This window comes from Nicotiana tabacum, chromosome 6 (assembly GCF_000715075.1).
Source record: "Nicotiana tabacum cultivar K326 chromosome 6, ASM71507v2, whole genome shotgun sequence".
In the NCBI taxonomy this organism is placed as follows: Eukaryota; Viridiplantae; Streptophyta; class Magnoliopsida; order Solanales; family Solanaceae; genus Nicotiana; species Nicotiana tabacum.
Genome location: NC_134085.1, coordinates 122,933,826 through 122,948,719, shown reverse-complemented (window position 1 = coordinate 122,948,719; position 14,894 = coordinate 122,933,826).

The window sequence follows — 14,894 nt, the reverse complement described above, 5'->3', positions numbered from 1 at the left end:
GTCATATTACATGAGTGCTTATTGTTATTTTTTTTCCTTTTACACAGAAGAACACTTTGTTGATCAAAAGACATAACATTGTAGGTCGTGGATGTAAATAATTTGAAATGTGGCGATACATTGTATCCTTTTTGTAAATGTTACAAAAAGAAATAAATTTATTTGGATAAATAGTTAAAAATAGGTAATACTAATGCAAACTTGTCCTTGTATATCGAATACCACAGTATAGTGGACCTCGTAATCTGCATCAAATGAGATGCAAGGGTATAGCGCCAGGTATTGACGTTATAGCTAGGCGTGTTAGCTTTTTCAGTATAGTGCCACAATACTTGGCACTTTACATACAACACAATTAACGTTAATGTATAGCGCCAAGTATTGTGGCACTATATATAAAAATGTCATCTTTTTTCCGGACTCCGAAAACTAGTCTCTGGAAGGTCCATACTCTATAAGTACGACAGGCCAGAGTAATCAATAGAGGGCAGTGCACATAATTAAGATCTGATTTAATATGATTGACCTTTGCATTACTTATACTGGGTCAATGGGTCATGGTGGCTTTGTGTTTCCCAGCTCCTCTTTTGTTGGATTCAACTTTGAAATAGACAGTTGATTAATCAACTGGCCGCAAATGTCGTTATTAAAGCAATGTGATCTATCTTTGCAAAAAAGTTTCCTTTCTAATTTTTTTAATTAAATAGTGGAAGAGCCGGAAGAGGGTGATTGTTTAACCAAAAATCTGAGTCTTTGGTCAAAATTAAAAAGAAATTCGGGTTACTGATAATCAGGAGACAAAAATAAAATACTTTTGAGAACGATGGTAAAGAAGCAAATAGATGTGTATTTCAATAAATTCTCAATAGTCTTTCGTGTCCTTACAAATGATGATACTTCTTCCTTTTATAGATAATTCTAGGTAAAGGAATGAAGCCTCAGCTTTAATGATATAATCATGAGTAATAAATGATATTAAATAAGCCGTTATACAATTATTCCTATTAAATACCGATTTTGTAACGTATCAAGTATTTAATAATGAATTTGGACTCCTTTCTGTCACCAGATCTTTGCTTTCAATGCCTTCTATCCGTTGGCTGTAAATAATTTAAATTGGTACGAGACTCGTATCTATACGTCGTCTCGTGCCTATTTAAATTCTTCTTTTCGTGGCTGTTTCCATCTGTGCCTCTTAGTCAATTGCTGCGCTTTGACCATTTAACTAATCCACGTGTCATGCCACATCATCTTTTAATATAAACTCAGTTTTTTCCCAATATAGATAGTCCCCCCACTTTCCATTTTTTTATCAATTAAATAATTGGGAAGTGGATCTTCATGTAAAAGGAATTTTTACCACAATTAATGCTCATGACAGTACTAACGTCTCATCAGTCTTTTCCATTTAATGTTCTGCCCATGTGTCATTTTCTAATTGATTCCACTATTCATACTCTTTTTCGAGACTTCTTCACTCTCACTATTTACGAAGTGATAGCTGCCTTTATTATAGGCTTTTCATCATTACACTTAAAAAGTTGACGGTTCCCATTTTACACATAACTTTGTCCTCCTTTGTCTTCTTCACAAATCTTCAGCACATACTTCCTTCTTAACAATGTCTTCTTCAAACCCTAACCGTAAAAAAGTTCCAATTCTAGATCAATTCCCCAACGCCCCTGTTAAACACAGAAGAGGCGGAGGAGGTAGGCTTCGAACAGGGTTAGAATCTACGCGAGGCGGCTCCTCTGGTTCTTCTTCAAGGAGTTCTATCCCAAAAGCCCCTTCTTCTAAAAGTATGGAAATTCTTGATCCTTCTCAAGAACCCTCAGTTGATGATATAGTTCCCAGCGATTTGTCTTTTGAAAGTGACAAAACGTCTCTTCAAAAACAAATTAAAAATTTAGAAAGAGCCGATACTTACCCAACAATAGTAACCGAGCTTACAATCCCCACCATAAGAAGAGATTGTAACTGGAAGGATAGTCTCCGAATGTCAATTCCTTCCCCAAATCAAAGAATTTCCTCTTTTAGAAGTGGGTATTCTTCTGTTTACACTTACCCCTTCACTTTAGGTTTCAATCCTCCGATTGACCCAGTTATTCTCGATTTTTGTCGTTTCTTTACAATTTGTTTGGCCCAAATCGGTCCATTGGTGTGGAGAACAGTGGCTTGTTTGAGATATTTATCTTCCAAGGCCAATGTCAATTTCACCTTTTCTCACCTCATTCATCTATACCATCCTAACTTAATACGCTATGGGGTTTTTACCTTAACTGCAAGGAGCAAAAAAGTTTTGGTAAATCCTGAGGATGACAAAGATCGTGGATAGTATATCCGTTACGTTGTTGTCCGTACAGTGGACTTGATTGGCGAAACAAATATTCCCTTCCTTGAGAAGTGGAATTTTGAACGTAGGTTTCCTTTTATTTACCGTACCTACTTTTGAGAATTTCAAAAGAAAGTTGTTTTTAATCTCGTCCCTTCTTAGTTTTTTGTAGCAACCATGGGAGATGTGGAACCTATTCCCAACTTTCGTGGTTGGGTAGACTCACTTTTGAAGATTGCTTCTAGGGAGCAGAGAACTTGGAAATCAATTTCTTCCTTACATGGCTGGAAAGTCAAAACACATGGTATCCCCCTTTTATATGAAATTTTTTTTTTACATGTTAAGCGCTTTTTCCTCAACTTCAATCATGTATATCCATCCTTTAATCAGGATTTGGCATCAGAGGAATGACGGTTGAAGTAGCTATGGCCATTCGCATATCTGCGAATGCTGCTCTTGATTTGGATAAGGCTCGAGCCTTGCTGCCTAAAAGGAAAGCTACAAAGGAAAGTTCTGAAGAAGAAGAGGAGGGTACCTCCCTAATTACCAGGCAGAGGGTCAGGAGACGAATAATCATTGATGATGAAATTGAAAACACTCCTGCTCGTACCTCCGCCATCGAGCCTGTTTTGATTCAATCTGATGAGGACGCCGAACCAAGAGATAATGATGAATCAATTCAGCATCTTTTTGACAGTGGTTTCGGGAGTAGCGAGCTCGGCCCTATTTTTTATGAAGCTCCCCTTTCCTCATTTGTTCCTATTTCCTCCATTCCTTTGCCAGCCGTAAGTATTTCGTTACCAGTTTTGACGACTTCCGTTCTTTTGCCAGTTTCTACCGCTCCTATATCCGTTCCCTTGGCTGTTTCTACTGCACCTGCTTCCGCTCCTGTGTTGGTTTCTACATCTTTTCCTTCCATTCCTTCCACTGCTCCTCTTCCCTCTATTCATCATACAGAGACAGGTTCTAGCAGTGGAAGTATGACTATGAGAAGTGTTACTTTGGAGGTTCCTGCCAATCATAGCCTCTTGAGGAAGACCGGCAGAGCCGATGTTTGGCTCGAACCTCTAATTGGAGATATCGAGAAGAAGAAGATGGAGAGCCATAGTTTCTTAACTCTGATGAATGACGTAGTTCATTCTACTTTGAAGGTATTTTTACCAACAAGTTTTTTTTAAAATTATCTTCAATCTCTCATTTCCATGACTTACCTCTGTAGGCTAACCTTATTGGCACGGAATTAATGGGAAGAATTTCCCTACTGGAAAGAAGAGCTCGTGAGTCTGAAAAGACTATGCACGAGGCCGAGGAAATAGCTAGGGGAGCCCAGCTTGAAGCAACCAATTGGAAGGAGCAGTTCGAGAATGCTCAAGGGACCATAGAGGAGTTGCAAGAAGATAAAAATCTCCTGGAGCAGCAAAACCGTGGTTTAACTTCTGAACTGGCAACTGTCAAAGCCTCTTCAAGCCAATTGAAAAGAGACAAAGAGCTTTTGGAATGCTCTTTGTCAGAACAATTATCCAAGGCTAGTGAAGAAGTTAGAGAGCTGAAGGCACTTTTGGCTAGGAAGGAAGAATATGCAGGAGAGTTAGTGCAAAGCTTGACTCAAGCTCAGGCTGACTTACAGACTTCTTCTGATGAGATTCATGCCTTGAAGAGTTCCCATGCTTCTCTTGAAGCTTCCCTTGATTCCCATTTAGCTGAATATCAAATCTTAAAAAACGATCTTGCTATGTGGGAAAAGGAATATGGACTTCTAGAGGAAAATTTTAACATAGAAGTGAGTTGGGCTTTCTTGAAATATCGTCATGATGCTTTGACGGAAGCTGCTCAAGAAGATTTTGACTTGCAGTCTGAACTGGCCAAAGTCATAGATACCATCGAGAAAAGCCAACAGTCTGCTGATACTCCTTCTCCTGCACTTGAAGTTCCTGGAACAGAAGAACTTTTAAATGAAGAAGTGAATACTGCAGCAATTGGGATTACAATTCCTGCTTCAGCTGAAAATGTTGCAATTCCAGCTTCAGAGGGTGAAACTTCTATGACCCAGTCTGTGGAAGTTGAAGCTTCCGTGACTCTTGTTTCCCTCATTGATCCTAACATCTCAAGCTCTACTGAAATCGTTCATGTTGCTGCTTCTTCAGAAGTTGCCACCGTGTCTATGGCTGAAAGTGAAATAAATATTGCAATTTCTGATGTGCTAACCCCTTCAATTGAATGATGGTTTTATCCCTTAGTTTTTAAGGGATTTTTTGGTGAAAGTCCCCAGTTATCATAATGGGGCACTTGTATAAACTTTTATTGACTAAGTTTCTACTTAGTCTTTTTAATTATATTAAGAAGTTTTGTTAGTACTTCAATGTGTTCTATTCTTGCCTTTACCTTACTTATTTAGGACTTATAGAATAGTTTAGCATTTTTATCCTTTGAAAATGCTTTATGATTCTTCTCATGACTTATTAACATGAGGCTTATAAAAGAGGGCCCTTTTATTTTATCGACACTTAATGAAGAAGACGTCTCAACTTCATAATGGTGTTATAATACGATGAAAGTAATAGGAAAACACACGTTTTATATGAAACAACTTTGGCAAGTTTTTATTCATAAACTTTTAACAAGTGTTTGACTGTTACATGTATTACAATACATCTACAACTTTCTCGTAACTGTTTTTCTTGTAACAGATTTGTAAATAACATAAAATAAACAAGGTTTTTCTTCATAACCTGTTTCAGTACATAGTCATGACCCTATCTTTACATGTTAAGAAGGGTTTGAGAGGTGACTTTGTTTATGAGTTTGAGAGATGACTCTGTTGTTCTCATGAATGCTGAAGACTTCGTAACTTTTTCTCAACATTTGCTTCTTTGTGGCCGATTTTTGTTCGATACTCGTATCTGTTTCTTTCTCTACACATATTTGTGTATAATATGTAGTCCCCCAAGTGTTTGAGCGGTGAAGTATGAAGCCTCGAGCACTTGTTTATTTCTTTTACTTTGGCCCTTTTCCTGAAACAGAAAGATATACGGGACTCGACGGTGCGATTATAGATGAAGACTGCCTAACTCGTGTGTATTTCCATCAGATTAATTGTAACCCTGGGCTAGGAATTTAAGAATACTCCATTTTTCCTTGCAGGTTGTGACTCATCATTTGGCACGAGTTAGGATATTTTGCCTAGCATCTAAAATCGTTAGTAAAATATTAATAAACCAAGAGAGAAATTTTAACATGATGATACCTGACCGTAGGTACTTTCTTAAAAGTAATATCTTTTTAAGTGGACAGCATTCCAATGTGAGGGTAAAACTTTACCATCCATTGTTTCCAACTGGTATGCTCCTTTTCCCGCAATGCCACGGACTTTGTATGGTCCATCCCATGTTGGACTTAGCTTTCCTGAGTTAGCAGCTTTTGCAGATTGGAACACCTTTTTAAGCACAAAGTCCCCAATTTTGAAAAATCTGAGGCGTGCTTTCCTATTGTAATATCGTTCTATTACTTGCTTTTGTGCTGCCATTCTTATCAAAGCAGCTTCTCTTCTTCCTTCAAGTAAATCTAGGCTAACCCGCATCTCTTCATTATTAGATTCCTCCGTTGCCTGATCGTATCGTGTGCTTGGCTCACCTATTTCAACTGGAATTAAGGCTTCCGTACCATAAACCATCGAAAATGGTGTTTCTCCACTGCATGTTTTGGTCGTTGTACGATAAGCCCATAGTACTCCAGTTAACACCTCAGGCCAATTACCTTTTGAATCTTGTAACCTCTTTTTCAAGTTATTGATAATAACTTTGTTAGTTGATTCTACTTGTCCATTCCCCACTGGATGATATGGCGTAGACGTTATTCTTTTGATCTGCCAACTTCGAAGAAATTCTGTAACTTGTGCTCCAATAAATTGTGGTCCATTGTCACACACGATCTCCTTTGGTACTCCAAAGCGGCATATTATATTTCGCCAAATGAAGTCTTTAACTTCTTTTTCTCGTACCTGTTTAAATGCCCCTGCTTCTACCCATTTAGTGAAATAATTTGTAAGTACAAGTAGAAATTTTACCTGACCTTTTGCTTGTGGAAGTGGACCTACGATATCCATTCCCCATTTCATAAAGGGCCAAGGGGCTAAAACAGGATGTAGTAACTCAGCTGGTCTGTGCATATTATTGCCGTACCTTTGACATTTATCACATTTGGACACGAAACTGGTTGCCTCTTCTTCCATCTTAGGCCAATAATATCCTGTGCGAATTAACGTTCTTACCAGTGACCGTCCTCTTGCATGATTCCCACAATGTCCTTCATGTACTTCTCTCATGACATATTCGGTTTGAGAGGGACCGAGACACCTTGCTAGTGGTCCGCCGAACATCTTTCGATAAAGATTACCTTGATATAAACAATATCGTGCAGCTTTTTTGCGAAGCGCGTAAGCCTTTCCTTTGTCATTAGGCACGGTTCCGTGCTGTAAAAAGGCAACAATTTCATTTCTCCAATCCCATGTTAGATGATTAAAATTTACCTCGTTTTTATCAGGTTCAAGAACAGAATGAAATAGATGTATGACTGAAGCATCTGTATTGTTTGCCACGTCTGCTGCGGATGCAATGTTTGCTAAAGCATATGCCTATACATTCTCATCTCTTGGGATCTGCACTACTTTCCAAGTTTGGAATTGCTTTATTAACTCCCGTACCTTTGCAAGGTATTCTTGCATTCGTGACTCTCAAGATGTATAAGTCCCCAGCATCTGATTAACCACGAGTTGAGAATCACTCTTGATTATAATATGTGTTATGCCGAGTTCTCGTGCCAATTCTAAACCTGCAATTACAGCCTCATACTCTGCTTCATTGTTAGTTATAGAATGACATTTTATAGCCTGTCTAATGGTCTCACCCGCAGGTGGTACGAGAACTATTCCTAAGCCTGCCCCTTTTACATTAGATGAACCGTCAGTGTATAAAACCCAAGTCCCCGGGTTCGCACCATTAAAAACTAATAATTCTTTTTCTGCTTCTAAATGCATCCCCTGGCTAAAATCAGCCACGAAATCAGCTAGTACTTGAGACTTTATAGCGGTCCTGGGTTGATAAATAACTTCATACTCGCTTAGTTCTATAGCCCATTTTGCTAATCTTCCTGAAAGTTCGTGTTTATGCAAAATATTTCGAAGTGGAAAAGCAGTAACTACTACAATGGGATGACATTGAAAATAAGGTCTTAACTTTCTAGATGCCATGATCAAAGCTAATGCTAATTTTTCTAGCTGTGGGTATCGTGTCTCAGCTTCCAATAAGGACTTACTTACATAATAAATAGGAGATTGTTTACCTTGGTCCTCGCGGACTAAAACAGCACTTACTGCGACTTCAGATACGGCCAGATAAATGAGAAGTTTTTCCCCCACCTTCGGTTTTGCCAGCAACGTTGGTTTTGACAAATAAGCTTTCAAATTTCTAAGGGCTTGTTGACAATCTTCATTCCATTCAAAATGATCTTGCTTTTTAAGTGCAGAGAAAAACTTAAAACACCTTTCCGAGGATTTGGAAATAAATCTCCCCAAAGCTGCAATTCTTCCCGTTAATCTTTGTACTTCCTTTTTATTAGTAAGTATATTCGGGATTTCTTCTATTGCTTTGATCTGAGAAGGATTCACTTCAATACCACGATTAGAAACAAGAAAACCCAAAAACTTACCTGATGCAACACCAAATGCACATTTTTCTGGGTTGAGTTTCATATTAAATTTTCGCAAAATTTCAAAAGTAACAGATAGATGAGAAATATGGTCGTGAGATTGCTGGGTTTTGACGAGCATATCGTCTATATATACCTCCATTGTTTTCCCTAAATGTTCTTGGAACATTTTAGTGACCAACCTTTGATAGGTTGCCCCAGCATTTTTGAGGCCAAAGGGCATTACTTTATAACAGTAAGTCCCCTTGTCTGTGATGAAAGAAGTTTTTTCTTCATCACTAGGATCCATTTTAATTTGATTATATCCTGAGTATGCATCTAAAAAACTTAAAAGTTCATGACCTGCGGTTGCATCAATTAGTTGGTCTATATGCGGTAAGGGAAAGGAATCTTTTGGACAGGCTTTATTTAAATCGGTATAATCTACACAAACACGTCACTTACCATTTTTCTTGGGTACGACTACCGTATTAGCTAACCAAGTAGGATATTTTACCTCACGGATTGACCCGATTTTTAATAATTTTTGGAATTCCTCCTGAATCATCTGGTTCTTGAAAGCACCTTGTTTCCGTTTCTTTTGCTTTATTGGTGTGAAAGAAGGGTCCTCATTGAGTTTGTGAGTCACCACATTTGGTGGAATCCCTGTCATGTCAGCATGGGACCAAGCAAAGCAGTATAAGTTAGCTTTTAAAAATTCAATTATCATACCTCGCATGTTCGTGCTTAAATTGGCCCCGACATAAGCCTTCCATTCAGGCCATTGATCAAATAACATCACTGCCTCAATCTCTTCAATTGTCGTTTTGATGCTTTCATTTTCTTCAGGTTCTTGAATTGTGTCAGATCTTGAGTCCAAATCCGTCTTTTCCTGTTCAGTTGAAGTTTGATCTTTTTTACCTTCAACTGTTTCCTGTAATTGCTACTTTTCTTTATTCTCGGCGCTCGTACTTGTTACAACGTTGACACTTTTAGCCATCTGCTGATCCCCACGAATTTGGCAAATTCCCCATGGTGATGGGAATTTAATAACCTGATGTAGAGTTGATGGGACAGCGTCCATATCGTGTATCCATGGTCTCCCTATGATCATATTGTAGGCCATTTCCATATCAACTACCTGAAATTTAGTTTCCTTCACAACACCCATAGCAAAAGTTGTTAGAAATACCTCACCTTTTGTTACTACACTTGAATTGTCAAAGCCTGACAAGGTGTGCGCCTTGGGTATCATTTTTGTCTTCAGCTTGCATTTCTCGTAGTACCCTTAGTAATATAATATTTACAGAACTCCCTGGATCAATCAAAACTCGTTTTACATTAGTATCATGTACAAGTAAAGATATTACCAGTGCGTCATTATGTGGAGTTGTTACTCCTTCGGTATCTGCGTCATCGAACGAAATACTTTCATTTTCAAGGACCTGCCGCACCCGTTTCCCGTGTGTAATTGTTACCTTAGAAACCTTGTTGGAGGCGGTATAGGTTACGCCGTGAATGTCCTCTCCCCCGCTTATGACATTCATTGTCCTCTTGGGTGAAGGAGGTTGTGGTGGCTCTTGTCTGTTTTTCATATAAGCTTGTTTTCCTTTCTCACTAAATAACTCAGTGAGGTACCCTTGCTTTAATAAATGATCCACTTCACTCTGCAGGAATCTGCATTCTGAAGTTTTGTGCCCGTGATCGTTGTGAAATTCGCACCAATGATCCGGATTGCGTCTACTTGGATTTGACCACATCTCTTTTGGCCACCGTACCTTATCTCCCATGCTTCTTAAAACAGCTACGAGCTCGGAGGTAGAGACATTAAAATTATATTCACCGAATCGTGCCTTTAAACTCCTGTCATCATCTCGTGATTCTTGTTTGTTCCGATCATTCCTGAACTTTGAAGAAGAGCCAGAATCCTGGTTCCTTGATTTTTGATCATATTGCTGGCTATCTTGTTTCGACCGTGGGTCCTTTCCTGCGGGTCCCATATATGGATCGTACCTGTTTTTACCTGATCTTTTTTCGGTTTCTGACATTCGGGTACCGCCCCTTTCTTCATGATGGAGCTTAGGTACGGTATCTTCTTCGATTCGCAGCTTCGTGCTATACCTGTTGTAAACATCATTCCATGTGGTTGCAGGAAATTCTCGAAGACTTTCTTTGAGTCGTCTCGTGGCTTCAGAACTTTTGTCATTTAAATTACTTGCAAAAGCTATAGCAGCCCAATTGTCAGGCACACGAGGTAGAGTCATTCTTTCACGCTGGAATCTATCAACGAAGTTTCTAAGCAACTCTGAATCCCCTTGTTTGATTTTGAAAATATCTTCCATCCTTTTCTCAACCTTTTGTGCTCCCGAATGTGCTTTAATAAAAGAATCTGCAAGCTCAGCAAAAGAATTAATAGAATTTTCATATAAAAGAGAATACCAGGTTAATGCACCCTTGGTGAGTGTTTCTCCAAATTTCTTGGCCAATACTGATTCAATTTCTTGTTTGGTCAAGTCGTTGCCTTTTACGCCGGTTGTAAATGCAGTTACGTGGTCACGTGGGTCTGTAGTACCATCATATTTCGGGATGTCAGGCATTTTGAACTTTTTCGGAATTGGAAGGGGAGCAGCACTAGGCTTCCATGGTTGTTGTGAGTATTTGTCCATGTCTACTCCTTTTATTACAGGTGGAACTCCAGGGATTTGTTCAATACGCTCATTTTGTTCCTTAAGCTGTTTCTGCAAGGTTAGTACTAAATTTTGCAAATACGAATTATTTAAATTACCTGGTCCCCCTTCTTGTGGTTCACTGGGGGTTGCTCCGTTTCCAGAATTATCAAGACCAGAACGGGGGTTCTCCAATGTATTATTATTAGGAGTTGGTGTAGGTGGCGCAGCAGGCAATCGACTAACAAGTGCCTGAAGAGCTTTGCCGACCTGTGCATCAATTAGCTTTTGCAAAGCTTCAGTTGTAACTCCTTCAAAATGTTCAGATTGCTCTTGTTGATTAGCATGGGATTCAGTAACAGGAGTGCCTTCACGAGATTGACGTGGTGAATTTAGAGGAGAGGGAACCACGTTATCTTGATTTTGATGTATTTGATTCTCATGGTTTCCCAATGTGTTATTACTATTGTTGTTGGCGTTGTTGTTTGACATGGTGACGCCAATAGATAAGATATAGCTTAAAAGGAAAGATTATCAGATTCTCGGTAACGGAACCAATTTGTTTAACCAAAAATCTGAGTCTTTGGTCAAAATTAAAAAGAAATTCGGGTTACTGATAATCAGGAGACAAAAATAAAATATTTTTGAGAACGATGGTAAAGAAGCAAATAGATGTGTATTTCAATAAATTCTCAATAGTCTTCCGTGTCCTTACAAATTATGATACTTCTTCCTTTTATAGATAATTCTAGGTAAAGGAATGAAGCCTCAGCTTTAATGATATAATCATGAGTAATAAATGATATTAAATAAGCCATTATACAATCATTCCTATTAAATACCGATTTCGTAACGTATCAAGTATTTAATAATGAATTTGGACTCCTTTCTGTCACCAGATCTTTGCTTTCAATGCCTTCTATCCGTTGGCTGTAAATAATTTAAATTGGTACGAGACTCGTATCTATACGTCGTCTCGTGCCTATTTAAATTCTTCTTCCCGTGGCTGTTTCCATCCGTGCCTCTTAGTCAATTGTTGCGCTTTGACCATTTAACTAATCCACGTGTCATGCCACATCATCTTTTAATATAAACTCAGTTTTTTTCCAATACAGTGATATGTATGGGATTTGAATCCTTTTGTTTTTATGCCCTTTACTAATTTCATATATCTTTACCCCTTTAACAACTTATTATCACTTGAAGGAGCAATTTGATGTGTGTACACAAAAAGATGAAGTAAATGAGTTTCACATGATGATGTTGACATCTCTCTCTCGTAATCCTATTTTAGCTAAAAGCAATCCTTCAATCAGAATAAAGCAAGCAAGTCTAGAATCCACATTGCAAACCTCACATACAAAGTTAGAAAAGAAAATAAAAACACTTGGTTTTGTAGTTTCGTAGAAATTTAACTTCTTGACAAAAAATGAATACACACAAAGTATGAAAATTGAACTCGTTTTTGACAATAAACACAATTACTATACTAGTTAATACCTTTTGTGAATTGTGATATGTTACCTTCTCAAAGTTTAACGGCTAATATCGTATTTTTTGCAACTCTTAGGTGTGGTTTGGTTAGGAGATAAATTATGCAGGATTTAGCTATTTAGATATTAGTTATGTAGGTATTAGTTATTAATTATCCAGAGATTAGTTATGCAGAGATTAATTCTTTTTGAAAGGTTTAGTCATTGAGGAGAATTTTAGTACACATTATATAATAAAGTATAATTTTTTTAAAATTATTATTTTAAGAAAAAACTCTGCTTAAATTTTTTTTTTTGTGGATACTTAGTTGAAATTAAGTGATCCAACGTTACTCTCACGTAGCTGTATAGAAAGGCACCGGGCATAATTAATGAAACTGTCAATAATGTATTCTAATGAAAGGTAATTAAAGATAGGGTCCCTTAAAGACATAAGCTTGAAGTTTCGCCCTTTTGATATTTTAATTCAGGTATAATTAATATGCAACTCTTATTCCATCTCTATTCCGCATAAAATAGTGTAGAGATTTCCGCATAAAGTTATGCATATATTATTTAGGAAGAAAACTAAAATCCTAACCAAACATTTGTATATGTTATGCTAGGTTTTATATATACGGAGACTAACTTTCTTTTAGTAACAACCAAAGATACTTCTTAAACACAAACCAAAGGCCGCTTAATCTGTAACCATTTCCCATCTGTCACCATTTGTTTTCAAAATAAACACCATAAGAAGATTTTTTTTTCTCCATAAAATCAACTTTTGAGTTTTTAAAATTGGCAATAATATGTAAATCACCAATGGTGAACTCGATAGTACACAAACTCTGTTTTAAAAGACAAAATTGGGACTAACCCGGGGCTCTCCTCGAGGCGAAGCAGTCGTAAAACGCTCCTGAGCTTATGTGTGGGGCTTAATTCCATGAGACTTACGCCTCGGCCATCGGGGCTTACGCCCCGGACACGCCCAACGCCTAGCGTTCTGGGCTCGTCTAATAGAACTTTATGCAATCGTATGTAACTGACCTTGTAAATCCTCAAAAATTCTTAATAAATCGTTGATTATTCAAAATTACTTTTTCTGTTTCATAAATTATTAAGTTGAGAGTTTTTTATATCATAATTAAAATAAAAATTATTGCACGTTATCCAATAAGACTGCTATGATATTTAATTTTAAATAAATCTTTCATTTAAAAAGTATTTATTTATTAACTTTTGTTATGTCATTACTATATAACAGTCCATAATTTTTTTATAATTATTTTTCTAAATATTATTTTTTTTCACGTTTACGAGATACAATACTTATTAATTTAATAACTCTGTATTAGCTAGTAACTATTTACAAATAATTAGTTATCATGGTATTGTATGGTGAATTATGTGTCACTCTGATGGTAAGCAACCTCCACTTCCAACCAAGAGGTTGTGAGTTCGAGTCTCCCCAATAGCAAGGTGGGAAGTTCTTGGAGGGAAGGATGCCGAGGGTCTATTTGGAAACAGCTTCTCTACCCCAGGGTAGGGGTAAGGTCTGCGTACACACTACCCTCCCCAAACCCCACTAAGTGGGATTATACTGAGTTGTTGTTGTTGTTGGTATTGTATGGTGAATTATGTGTCACTTTATTAACTTGTTGAAACTTAAAAATAAATGATGCTAGAGAATCATATTTAAATTATAAATTGTGTTCTTATATAATTCTTTATCAAATAGAAAGCATATTAAATAAAAGGAGTATTTTAAGAAAAATATTAAATTATAATATTAAAATTCTTTTAAGACTCATTAGTCATTGCTCCTTCAGAGATACATATAAGATTTCATATTGAATACATTATTTTTTATGTTTGAGTTGTAACGACGTTGCAGCTAATTTGTATATTATGACATATGTCATACTTTTCGTATTATTCATAGTTGATTTATAATTTATAAATATTTTAAATAGATTAGTTGTTATAATTTTGTGATTTTAATGTAATTTTTAAAATTATTTTTTATTTTATACTATCTTAAAATTCTTGAAATTAGTAAAATTTAAAGATTCGTGGGACTTACGCCTCGCCTCACGCCTCCGCCTTTTAAAACATTGTACACAAACAACCCATTGTGGATGTAAATATTGCATGGGGCGCCCTATTTGGTCGCCCCCATTTAACTTATACCAATTTTTTAAAAAAGTTTTAACTTGTACCCACTTTCTAAATAACTTTAGCCCCCTTTCTCCTCCTTCGTTTTCTTCTTCTTCTTCTTCTTTCTTCTGCCTGTTGGTGCTACTAAAGCAACTGTACAATTGTAATTGTGAACTTTCTGGCGGATGGAAGCTTAAGTTTTGATAACTTCGTGTAGCATCATTGGAAATTTATTTTTCTTCTTTAGCCATGTGTGTAGTTGTCTTTATCACAGTTCCCTTAGAAGAATAAAGTTTTTAGCATTAGGATTTCACACTTGTACAGGTCCCTTTTTGGATATGTCCTGGTGCATCGGAACTCAAAAACAATTCATCAGGATCACAGCCAAAGCAAATAACAACAACAACAACATCCCAGTATAATCCCACCAGTGGGGTCTGAGGAGGGTAGTATATACGCAGACCTTACCCCTACCCCGAAGGGCAGAGAGGCTGTTTCCAGGAGACCCTCGGCTCAAGAGAGCAACAAAGAGACAATATAATAGAGTCATAATAAATAACATAAAATACATAATATAAAATA